This window comes from Phaenicophaeus curvirostris, chromosome 5, assembly GCF_032191515.1.
Source record: "Phaenicophaeus curvirostris isolate KB17595 chromosome 5, BPBGC_Pcur_1.0, whole genome shotgun sequence".
NCBI classification, from domain to species: domain Eukaryota; kingdom Metazoa; phylum Chordata; class Aves; order Cuculiformes; family Cuculidae; genus Phaenicophaeus; species Phaenicophaeus curvirostris.
The window spans coordinates 6892073-6904024 of record NC_091396.1 but is presented as its reverse complement, the minus strand read 5'-3'; the positions used below and the strand labels follow the sequence as shown (position 1 = coordinate 6904024).

The 11952-nt window shown below is 40.7% G+C and overlaps 1 protein-coding gene across 1 annotated transcript in view; it reads right to left on the bottom strand.

Annotated features, from left to right (window-relative positions):
* Nucleotides 1–625: 625 nt before the first annotated feature.
* Nucleotides 626–11952, bottom strand: part of ANO3 (anoctamin 3) — a 378658-nt gene continuing 367331 nt past the window's right edge. The window contains exon 28 of the transcript XR_011337490.1: nucleotides 626–635. The gene's annotated coding sequence lies outside the window, so the exon portion shown is untranslated. The remainder of the gene's footprint in view (nucleotides 636–11952) is intronic.

Sequence of the window (11952 nt, the reverse complement as noted above, 5' to 3'; positions counted from 1 at the left end):
TAGCTTTTCATGTCTTTTACGTTAGCAAGCTCCAAATGCAAAATCGGAAGACCTGCAGTGAGGAGTTGGTCTCCCTGGTCCTTTGCTTGATGCTTTATGTACTCAATGTAACCCCTGCTCAGTGCAGCCGCAGCAGGCAGTTGGTAACTGTGGCATCTGGTGTACTTGGGCTCTGCTGGTTTCTCATGGGCAGTAGCACTGTGTGCCCTAGGTCTTGGGAATGCTTAAGTCCAGATCCTCCTGGTTTTCTGTTGACCCAAGTGTCCGAGTGCCTTCAGAATGTCAGTCTCTGATCTTGTGATGAATGCATGCTGGAAATATCCATGAGGATATTAATGTTTTTCATGCATGATCTGTATTTTGCGCACTGTAAAAATGGAAGGGAAATGATTCTGTTTTCAACAGCTCTAGAAAAGTCCACCACGAAAGGGACAGAGGTTCTGCAGAAAACCACAGTGTTTGCTTTTATTCTGTATGAGCACAAGCACACCTCCAGTCTTCCCAGACAAATTTCTCACAGTTTATACTTTCTGAGTGCCTGATTTTATAATATTTATATTCTTTTAGAGTAGGTTTTGGGAATGCACTTCATTTAGAAAGTAGAAAATACACACATGCCTATATAGCTGTATACACTAGGAAATATATACAGAAACTCAGATGCTATGTTCGGGTAACTGAAACTGTTGAATATGTAATAGCACCTGTTGCAGTCGTAACAAGTCAGTCTGTGTTGATTCAGCCAGGATTTTGATGCTAACACCCCCCCCGCATATCCCAGGTTCACAGCCTTAAGAAGGGCTGCTCTCTCTGTGCTCCGTTATTCCCGGGGTGCTGTCAGTGCAGGATTTGCCTACGTTGTACCATCCACTTTAAGCAAAACTACTGGTAATGTAAATGGCTGTCTTAAACGTAGCATATGCTGAAAACATCTCTTTGCAGACTTTTTAGCATCAGAATTTCATTGCTATGTGTTTTCAGCTAAAAGTCAGTTTCTGTACTTACAGTTGATAACCAGGTTTGCAAATTTAGACTAATAACTACATGTCCAACATTGTGCTGTCTTCCCAAATTGTTGACATGATCTTCTCTGAAACCTTACAAGCCAATTATTCTTATGATAGATGAGAGAGATTGAATGATGTTTTATGTAGTCTTTTTAAGTTTATTGTTACACCTTAAGTGTTTAGTTTTGTTTTATTTTGTATTTTAAAATAAATTGCACAGGCTGGAAAAAAACCACAGGGGTTAATTTCTGTAATTGCTAACTCTTCTGTTCAAGAGCATTACACTGGCAGATGAGCAAGCTCTATAGAAGCTACATCTACTTTAAATAATCAGTCAACTGGAAGTTGTTAATTAGGATCTGAAGTAAGAGATCCTGTACAAGAAAAATTGCTTTTTGAGGTGGTTAGCTAGGATAAGTGGGGTGTAAAAAGAAGAGAGAGAACTCAATAAATGAGGAAAGGTTTTCTTCTGGGAGTTAAATGAGTCAACAAAGTCATACTTTTGTGAAAAACAGGGAGTGTAATGCTGAATACCAGAATGTACAAGAAAGAATGTAGCCTTTCTGATATATACAGTAATCTTTCTCCTATCATCAGCATTGTAAAATCCTCAGCTGAACTTGTCTGGCATTGTAGTTCAAGAGGATGTGGACCATTTAGAAAGAGCCCAAAGAGGAGCATTGATCATAATTATTGGTCTTTAATATGACCAAGGAGATGAGAGCCAGTAAAGTTACATGGTTCAGCTTTTAGAAGAGAAATTTGGGCAATGCAGGGATAATCCTCAAGTATGCAGAAGGTATAATCAGGCTGTAAGAAGGATAGAAAGAGTCTTTACTAAACGTCCATGTTTTATGTGATGAGAAGTATTGATCTTATCCTACAGGAAGAAAGATGCAGGTTAAACAATAGGGAAAAGCTTTCTGAAAGTGAGGATAATGAAATATTGGAGTTTCCAACATTAGAGATCTTTAAAAATTTGATTGGCAAGCATCTGTTATGAATGATACAGGTATAGATGATCCTGCCTGGGGCAGGTGAATAAACCAGATCACTTCATGAGAGTTTTTTTTTCCCTGTTTTTCTATGATTCCATGTTGAGGCTACACTCACTTATGCACATTTGGATCTTATCCGTTAGCCTAATCTGAGAGTCTATTCCAGGATGGAATGTTAAAAAGAGCTTGGAATATTTCAATGGGTTTTGGGTGCCTACCTTCCTTTAACTTCTGTTGAGAATACTAGCCCATAAAAGTGTTCTTCATCCAGACAAAGCCAGATAATATTTTGTATGTTGATATTTAAATCCTCTGGCTAAATCTACATTTCCTTGAAATGTTTCTGCCTGCTCCAGCATGCCCTTGTACATAACACTGCTATTTTTCTGGATGAATCATGCTGAGAACATTCAACATATCAAACTCGCTATAAAAATGCACAGTCAGAATGTGAACTAATCATCAGCTGCTTTTGTGTTTATTCTTTAAATGCACAAAGGACCATTTCCAGATCCCTCCACAGGCTCTGGGTGACTCAAATATCCAAGTGAACAAGAAACTAACCCAACAAGATAACAGCCCCATGGGAAGGAAAGGTTTGGCAAAGACTGGCTGATCTAGCATGAAAATGGAACAGAAAGCAGTGTTGTGAAATTCTCTTGATTCTTTCTTATAAGCTGTGCGTAGTGTTTGTCCTTTTTTTCTTTTTCTCATCAATGCTCTCTATTGTCTACACCTTTGCACCTTCCTGTTGGCAACTGCAGCTGTTTTTCTGGTGCCATTTTGTGTTCCATCGGCACTTGTCTTCTTCCCTGCTGCTCCAGTGATTTCTCTGAGGAGTCTTTTCTGGTTTCTTGTTCTACACCAAAACCAAAGAGTAAGTTATATTTGGGTTAGGAAGTTGAACAACTACATTTTAGTGGGAGCCAAAAGGCTCCACAACTGACATGTGCCCGTTCTCTGTGTAACAGCCGAAGGAGTAGGGCATTAGCCCAGGGACCTGATGTGCTGCTACTCAGTGTTAGGGGCTTAAATTCACATTACGAGTGTACTTTCTATACAAGAAAAAAAGTAAGAGTAGAGTTTTTTCCTCAACCCTTCTTCTGAAACTAGGTTGCACTTTGGAGAAGGCGTGCCTTGAGTAGAAGAAGAAACAGGCATAAGCATGAATCTGTTGCCCTGTGAGGAAAAGATGTTAAGGGAGGAGAGTGCCTGCTTGCAACACGGTTATTGGGAGTACTTGCCAGGAAGCAGGGTTGAACCACAGAAGGCCTGTAACTTTGGGTTTCCACAAAGTAAAGGAATATGTGTACCATCAGAGCATCATATGAACCATTTTTTTTTAAAAAAAATGAATTAAGATCATAGGAACTTCAGTACAGAAAGCTATTAGGAGCTCAGGATAATCTGGGTCTCACACCTAGATGGCTTATGACTCTTGGTCTGGGAAAGATTATTTCAGAGACCTTTCTTCTGCATTTCCTACTTGCCAGCTTAGTGCCCTCCACATGCCCCACCTTGCCCTGTTTCAGTGGAATTTAATTGCTGGTATCTCTCTGGGTTGACTGGATAAGGAACATTTGGGGAATGCCTTAAGACCATGTAGCCCTAGAGGTAGGTGTAGTTTTCAAAGATCCATCCTGTAGAATTCTGGCTGCAAATTTGTGCCCAAACTGTCAGTTTTAGGGCTCTGCAATCCTATAAGGCTAGTCTGCTTTCTTTTATTGTGTGCTTTGCAGGCCTCTCTCAGTTATAAATTCTTCACTTTCCTTTTTTATCATGCTATACTCCTTGCTTGCCCCAGCTTCCCATTTCCTATCTTTTTATTACTCCAGTTTGTTAAACATAGTCACGTTCTGTACATGGATGGCACCCAACTACCTATAATGTGGTTCAGCTCTTCATTCAGCAGGAAAGTATCAGTTTGAAGAGTGAATTTCCCTGGCAATGTTACATGCCAGAAAACACTTTGGTGTGTGCTTCTCCTCTGCCAGCAACGTAGAGACAGAGCCCCTCAGGAGCTGTGGCTGTCTTCATCCTTGCAGTGCTCAGTATGGACATCAGCAGCATGATCTATGCTAAAGTTGGCATGAAATATGTTTGTCTGTCTTTTAAAATTAAGTGGCTTTGGTCTGTTTTTCAATTACAGCAGCAGAGTGTGGCATTGGTGCTGCCAGTCCTCCCACTCCTCTGTGGGACTGGAGCCTCTGCTGGCACCTCAAAAGCAGCCACCACGCTTGCAGTGCTCTCACCTCCATAACCCAGTCGAGAGTCTGCCAGGATCAATGGAAGGACATCAGTGCTCCCCAGAACAGTCTCCTGGTGCCAGGAAAATCGTCTGTGACATCTCTAGTGGGCAAAGTCTCCAAAGCTTGAAGCCAAGGTGACTGTTTGGTCCTGGGACACTAAAGAACAAGCTGGTCTTATCCCTTAGCCTCAGTTCTCATGGGTGAAATGTCTGTTTAATCTGCTACTAGACATTTCATTAACTGTTATTTCATTAACAGTATTCTTTGTCCTCTTTAACTGTTTCTCCATTTTTGAATTTTAATTCGTTCAGAACAACATTCTTAAAAGAATTGTCCTTGCTTCTCAGGACAAAATGTTCTGATTTCTGTGGTGAAGTAGTGTCACAAAAACGGTGTATCTGTAAAGGACAGTGAAAACTTGCTGTTAAGTATCCTTCTTTCTGAACACTTCTTTAAGCTGCTGGTCACACAACGTAGACAGGGTCAAGCTTTATGTCTATGTAGATTCTGGTGTCTTGACTTTTGTGAATGTTTGGCTAAATCAAGCTGTAAGCAATTCAAGTAAGTTATCTGTCTTTGTGAAGCACAGTATGTCTTCATCTGCATTTTGACCCACAGTCCTTCACAATGTCGCTCCTTTCTCATTTTTCTTTGGGTGTCTTCCAGCCCTACTGTATTTTCCATTTCATCTTCTTCAGCAGTGTGACTAAGCACCTCTTGAGGGTTAGTCTATGACACGGTCAGTTAATTTAAGTTGATAATTTCTAAGAGTTATACAGCTGGACTCATATTTTTGAGTTTCCTTTTACCCTGTATTTTTTTTTGCCTTGGAATGTCTCACAGAGATGCACACTAACTAAAATCTGCATGTGGTTTTGCTTGGAAGGCGTAATGAGAGACGTTGATCTATGCGTTTCTAGTCTGTTTCTACAACAAGAAAGTTATTTTTAATTCTGTACAGAAATTCCCTTACATATGCAAAAGTGAATATATCGAGCAATTATATTTCAGCTAGAAAGCAATGTGTTCTGAGCAGTTCTGGAACATCTTATTTATGAACTTTCCTCTTTCTGCCATCCAGCTCCTGTTTTAATCAAGGAATGACCTTGGTCAACCTTTGTGTTCCTAAGGTGGCTTTGCTCCCAGAAGCAAACTGCATATTCTGTTCTAGGCTTTCAAGACACATTAAAAAAACCATCCATTGCTGCATAGACTGATGCAGCCTTTATGATTTTTTTTCCCGTGATTAAACTTGTCAAGATTGACATATGGATTTAAGGGAAGATGTTTGGGTTAAATTGCAGATCAGACCATTAGGAAGAGTCAAAAACCAGGCATAATGAAGGCAGGTTGACTGCTGGAGGTGTACTCCTCTGCTGCAACAGCTTGGGCTGTAGAGTTTAGGCAAGTCTAACTTTGATCTTGAACTCCTATGGTTGCTTAACTGCACTCACTGATGTCAATAGGATTCTGTGAGGTTAAATTAGATGAATACGTGTTTGCTAAACTGACCTGTACACGCTACAGGAGAGCATATGAATGATATTGTTGTGGGTAGCTGGAGTCACAACTCTGAGTCACACCCCTCGATGAAATAGATGGAGCATCTGTTAATAAAAGTTGTTCCAACTGGGAATAAAATAAAATTAAGCACGAAAGTCTGGTTTCTCATGTCATCAGTGTATCCAAGCCCATTTGCTTCTAATTAAACTTATTTTTCTTCACACAGCTGCAATTTCCAGTCACTGTTCCCTGGGGCACCTGGGTGCAAATACCCCTCATGTGTGCTGGCCTCTCCCTGACAGAGCTCAGAGGAGGGCTGTGCTGTTTGCTCTGTAGCTCTGCAGCCAGGGAAGTTGCAGCCTTCCTTTCATCAAGAAGTAAGTGCACTTTCTTTATCTGCATTGATAAATTTAAGACTTTTAAGTAGCTGCACCATGTGCTTCTTATTTGATCAGGTTTGTCCTGTACTATGAATCTGAGTGAAGATTTGCTGGTGCAGAAAGCTTAGCTGTTCCTCTTATAGCTAATGGAGAAAGATGCTGCCTATTTAAAGTAAACATGAAAAGCTTGTTGGCTTGGATGAATTAGGAAAATTTGCATATTAAAGGATTTTCCAGGTTGGTTACTGTCTCTGGAAGTGTTTTTAGTTAGTGTGTAACAGAGTTGACTTTTAAGGTAGGCTGCTGTGAGATTAATGAGGAGATGGAGCAATGTGTGAAATATTGTTTATTTGTTCTCCCAGAAGGGACTCAAAATAGAAATTTGTTGTTTGGATGTGAAGTGTGAAGAGATTATCTGTCTGACCTGAGGTCAGACAGGGCATTTGCAGTAGGGCTAGAAAACAGTTTTCTATCTTCCAGTGCGACACTTCATCTGATTGTGTACGAAACAGCAGTAAACTCTTGAGCGACCTTTCCTACAAACCCAGATTCTTATGTACCTTTCTCCTTTTTTTGAGTTTCTCTGAAGTTCCTGCTGTCACTGTATTGAAAGTGCACTCACTGCCTCTTAAACCATGATTTGTTAAGGTGGTATTAACTAATCAAAGAGCTACAGAGAACTTCTGTTCAAATTAGCAAGCGCTTTTCTTTCTTTTTTTTAATGCAAGTTAATGAAAGTCATGAGAGACTGTGGTAACAATGTGAGGGACTATGGCTTGACCACATATATACCTGTACTGTTATACCTGCACTATCTCTTTCTAGGTTTGGTATTCCTTATTGCTTGAAGGATTGGTAGGAAGCTGAGTTTCCAAAATGAATTGAAGTGGCAGGATTGGATTGGTGTTATGCACAGGATCTGATGTGACCTCTAGGCAATGTGATTTTCTGACTACTGAGAATGTAGACAGCAATGCTGGAGATTGTAAGACAGTGAGAGAAAGTCGATATTCTTCAGCTGAGGGAGCAAACTGTGTGTCTGTGATAAGTCGAATTTTCACTCTTTCGAGTGAACTTTCAGTGTAATATGCTTTGACAAACTTTGTTAAAGGCTCTGTAATGCACCGTATTGATGGTCTTGCCTTTCTACTGCATTTTTTTTTCAACTGGGAGGTTGAAAATGAGATTTGGAAAGCCAGATTAAACCTCAGAAGCTGCAGTTAAAACCTCACTCAAGATAAGAGGAGGGTTTCTACTGACCTGTTAACCTCTGTGTCTGCTCCAGTGTACATTGGTCATTTGGAGTTTGCAGTATGGTGTGTGCCCTAAGTCAGGAATGAATAGCATGCAGTCTTTACAATGTATTTAGTCTTCTCTGCAAGCAGGAATGAGAGCCCAAGTACCTTGTCCCTTATCTTATGTATTTGTCCCTTACTTGGCACTGTGTCAGTTGTCAGCACTGCTAGCCTGGCTCATGTTTTAGATGGCCTCTTGACCTTTGAATCTTCAGTTGACGTATCTGTAAATATGATGCTTTTGGTGAAGTATTTCACATACTTGGGATGTGAAACAGAATTAAAACTTAGGGATTGAAGGTAAGGTATTTGCAAGTAACTTCATTTTTTTTTTCTTAATAAAAAGTTCTTTTTATACTGTATGGTAATGAATAAAAATATATATTCAAGCTTCAGCTCTTGGACAGTCCTGCCCAAGTAACACAGGATACAGATTTCATGTGAATTTATTGGACTATTGTACCCTTGATCTTTGTTTAGCACTGATTTCTGGACTTCTATTTGTCTGAGTGGAGTTTGATAATTCCCTTGATTTAGGAGTGAGTGTGTAACATTGCCTTTCAAGCATAATCAAATCTGCACCTTTGAGGTACCACAATCTCCTCTAACTCAGACGGAATTAATTGTTTAGCAACTGCTGGTTCTTTGTTCACGAACATGTATATCTTAGATTTGCAACATTTTGTTCTGGATTGCTTGGCCAAATTCTTGTATTTGGTCACATTCCTGCATTTAAGTGAACTGTGTTCCATTCAGCACGCTAGTTTCTAGGGCAGTGTTTGTAAAGAAATACTTTAAATATATTTCCAGCTGTCTTGAGGAATACACCATTCAGGACTGTTCAGGGTATTGGAGCATCAACAGCTGTAATTCTGGAGCTACAAAACATTTAAAATGTATTAACATGATACTCTGTACAGTAACTAATGCACATTTAGAAGGTGGGATCCCTTTTGATCAAGATCAGCAAGTATTTATTATATTCAGATGTCCCCAGTTCTTCCTTTTAAAATGAAGGAGCATTAATGATGTTAATGTTTTTTTGTTAAAAAACACATTATGCAATATGTCAGGCAGAAAAGTATATTGAAAGAAAACACAACTATAAGAAACCCTCCCAGGGCGATGAAGACTGATATAGAGGGTTGTCATTTGATGCCAATATGATTTTCCAGTAATCCTGAATACAATGAGTGAGGTAACATTGAGAAGTAGACTGTCTCAACAAGTGCTCATGAAATATTTTTCACCTCTGCCCAGTCAAAAGCTTATTCACACACCCTTAGAGCAACTACTTGAAAATATAACATATTTATTTCCTTGTGTAATCCTCATATTTCTCTAACCCAGTGTATTTCTCTAGCTGAGGCATTTGTGGGCAGGTTGCAGTGAGGCTGAGAGAAAGCAAGTGGCTTTAAACTTTCCAGGGTGGGCTGAGTGATGGCAGAATGGTCATAGAATGGTTTGGGTTGGAAGGGACCTTAAAGATCATCCAGTTCCAACTCCTCTGCCATGGGCAGGGACACCTCCCGCTAGACCAGGCTGCTCAAGGACCCATCCAGCCTGGCCTTGAACATCTCCAGGGATGGGGCATCCAAGGCTTCCCTGGGCAGCCTGTGCCAGTGCCTCACCACTGTCATCGTGAAGAATTTCTTCCTAATGTCTAATCTAAATCTTCATCCCTCCAATTTAAAGCCACTCCCCCTTGTCCTATCACTACCTGCCCATGTAAAAAGTCCCTCGCCAGCTTTCTTGTAGCCCCCTTCAGGTACTGGAAGGCTGCTCTAGTGTGTACCCAGAGCCTTCTCTTCCTCAGGCTGATCAACCCCAACTCTCTCAGCCCGTCCTCATGGCAGAGGTGCTCTGTTTCTCTGATGATCTTTTTAGCCCTCCTCTGGAGCTGTTCCAACAGTTCCATATCCTTATTCATGATGTATAGCAATTGTGCATGACTGTCAATGTATTGAGAGGGACAGGCTGCTGGTAAATACATGAGCTCCAGTACAGTGATGCGAGGCTGTACTGATCGTTTCATGTCATCACTCTCACACCTAGCTGCAGAAAATCCAGGCCCTCCCGAGGTGCCAACACACCCGTTTTATATCTTTAACTGATATGCAAGTGTCTTCCTTCTATATATACACTGGGTAGAAATAGCTAGGTTTATTTATAGTTGGTTTCCTTCCTCCCCTCAGCTATTTTTATCCTTACCAAACTTTAATCCCCAAAACTGTTATGAAAGCCATTCATGAACCTTGGATACAAATGAAAAAAATCGTATGAGAATGCAAAAGCTTTGCCCTGAAACTTAATTCAGACCTGGTGAGGTCCTTGAAGCAGGGACTGTATGAATTTTTGGCAAAGCTGGAGCCCAGTGTTTCTATCATGCTAAATGTAATCCTGGTAATTAAAGGACCAGGTAGTCTGCTTTGAGCCTGGGGAAATTTTATTATAATAAATAACTTCTCAGAGAGGTGGTACTGGCCTGAGTAACTCTGAGAGAATTCCAGTTCCCTGAAATATACAAGCACTGGCTTTCGGCCCCCATGGTGATGTGAGCTGTGCAGAGGCTTATATGATCTTTCCCCTGTGGAAAAAATATGCTTCTTTGCTCCTACTTAATAAAATGTATGATGTGAGATATTCAATAACGCTATCAACTTGATTTGCATCTAAGGGAATAATAACACATCTACGTGGTAGGACTGCACAGCTGCTGGGCCAAAACTTCAGAAACACAAGTGCCAAAGCACTGACCCGATCTCCTCTCAGGACAGGGGCCAGATGCTGCTCCCCAGCCATGGTCAGCACTGCAGCTTTTGAGCCAATGTCTAGTTTTAAGCTGCTGAACAAGCTTCCTGTCTTCAGCAAGGTTGTTCTGAGCATGTAAATAAAATGCTTGTTCAAATACTTTTGTGCTGAAGAGTCTTGGTTTCTTGGGGAGCTCCAATGGGGGAAATACCGGAGAGCATCTGCAAGTGTGTTTTAGCATTGTGGGGGATAAGACAGAACAACACAGACCCCCCATGTGCCTTTTTTGGAGCAGCTCTGCTGCTTGCAAACTGCAATAGGGAAGTTTTGTAAGGGTAATGAATGCCCTCCAGTGGCAGGAGATGGGGAAATACTGTTTCAGGTGATTTTTCTGTAGTTGTTATGGAATGAATATATATACATATATGTATTGCAATTTCAATGTATAGATGTGACCACTTAGAGTGTAGTGGTGCATTAGTAGTGGGTAACCTTATCTCTGGTCTTGCAGTTCACATCAGCACACATCAAATACTAAATACAGCACAAATCAAAATACTAAACTTCGGTCAAAAACTTCAGCAATAGTTACTTTTATATAAGGCAATGGACTTTTGAATATTCTTGCTAACAGTCTTGTGCCACTTGAAGTCATGTAATCAGTCTGTCCACCTTCATGAGTTGCCTGTTGATGCAGTTGTGTTTGCTGGAGCAGGCAGTAGAAGCAGGGGCATCCAGGATGATGTGATAACCAGGCAGAGACAGGGAAAATGGGAAATGTGAAATCTGAGTGCATCGATGTCTTGCACAGCAGCATTTTATGCAAGTAGTCAGGTTTTTCTTGTGTTGGTTTTGTTTGTGCTTTTGTTTTTTTAAACAATACTCTCATAATGTGTCCAGGCGTGTTTGTGGATGAGAGCGATTAAACTATTTATTGCTGATTTATAGTATGAAAACTCTCTTCAGAGGGCATCAAATATGCTGCAGCATATTTCCATGTATGTCACAGAATAAACCTTTTGTAATAGGGAGATGATATGGATGGTGTTGAGCACCCTAGTTTCCAAATTCAGCAGACGTTCATAAAAAAATAAGAAGCTTTTATAACCATAAGCCAAAACCCCAAGAAGGGTTTGAATACCCCCACAGTGCTCATCCCAATACATCTGTTCGCTGAAGAGGCTTCCCCAGTCCGTAGATACCTCCTGGTGTTCCAGCACCGGGGAGCTGCAGGGCATATGCAGCAAGGCCAAACAATTGTGTTTGTCAAAAAGTCCATAATACTTCAGTGTTGTCTTAGGACAATTATCTATGGGTTCTTCAGAGAAAATGGATCTGTAAGATGTTAACTTTGTTGTTCCTTCTTCCCATGTTCATATATGGGAATGGATCTGTCTGATCATGCTGTTTATTGCTGGGGCCTCTTTTAAATTCAGATTTCAGCTTGTTTTGGTAGCCAGGCATCTAGTGCCCAGCCTACTCCCAGTATCGGCCAACAGGCTTGAAGCTGAAAATTGGTGTCACAGACCAAATCCTGCCCCACAAAGCTTCACTCTGGATTTCCTCGGAGTTTAAACAACTGGAAATCTTTAAAAAGAAAATTCAGCAGTGCATATTATTTTTTTGCCATGTCAAGTACTGTCTTTACAAATATTCTGGAAATATTCACCTCAATTGCTAATATGTTTTTTGTTTTTTGTCTGGTTGCCCTCTGCCATGCCCAGTCTGGCCTCATGTTTGATTGCTCTTCGCTGGGAACACCGTGGTCT